Source organism: Sinocyclocheilus anshuiensis, unplaced genomic scaffold (genome assembly GCF_001515605.1).
Source record: "Sinocyclocheilus anshuiensis isolate Anshui unplaced genomic scaffold, SAMN03320099.WGS_v1.1 scaffold1422, whole genome shotgun sequence".
Classification (NCBI taxonomy): Eukaryota; Metazoa; Chordata; class Actinopteri; order Cypriniformes; family Cyprinidae; genus Sinocyclocheilus; species Sinocyclocheilus anshuiensis.
Genome location: NW_015558633.1, coordinates 170,270 through 170,950, shown reverse-complemented (window position 1 = coordinate 170,950; position 681 = coordinate 170,270). Strand labels below are relative to the sequence as shown.

At 40.8% G+C, this 681-nt stretch overlaps 1 protein-coding gene across 1 annotated transcript in view; it reads right to left on the bottom strand.

Moving 5' to 3' along the window:
* Positions 1 to 681, bottom strand: part of tmem214 (transmembrane protein 214) — a 14,273-nt gene that overhangs the window by 4,837 nt on the left and 8,755 nt on the right. The window lies entirely within an intron of this gene.

The following is a 681-nucleotide window of genomic DNA, read 5'->3' as shown; positions in this document are numbered from 1 at the left end:
ACCGCACACACACTCTGCTCCGGTCCAGAGACACGATAGCACGGAGCGGATCACATGCGCGAGTCGGCGCAGACCACACAATGTATCGGAGCTATTTGAATTCTACACAGAATGCTATATTTTATAGCAATATGGATGAGATTGCGGCTGTCAAATGTGGCTTTACGGAGCTCAACGGCTCTGAACAGCTCTAGCCCAAGCTGTGATATAAACGAACGCTATTGGCTATTTTAAAAAGGGGCGGGGCTGCTTGATATGTCCCGCTCTGTCTTCCTGTTTCAGTTACCTTTTCAGTTCAGGACCTTTAATTGCTAATGCGATCTTTTTACACCACAGACTGAACTAAATGAAGCACTGCTTGATAATCGGTTGAGCTAGATTGGTTTTATCTAATTGTTTTCTTATATTTCACAGCTGAATTCATTACATACCTTTCTGAGTTCTTGTCATATATTTTATTACCATTTTCTAAACTATAGTGAATAAACTGTGATAATGTGATAAAGGTGTCTGAATAAATTTGGGTTTGACTATATATATCAAATATAATACATACCGATTAACACGTATATGAAGCATCAGTAAAGTCAACGGGTTGATGTGTGTGTGTGTGTGCGAGTGTGAGTGTGTGTGTGTGTGAGAGAGAGAGTGTGTGAGAGAGTGTATGTGTGTGTGTGTGTG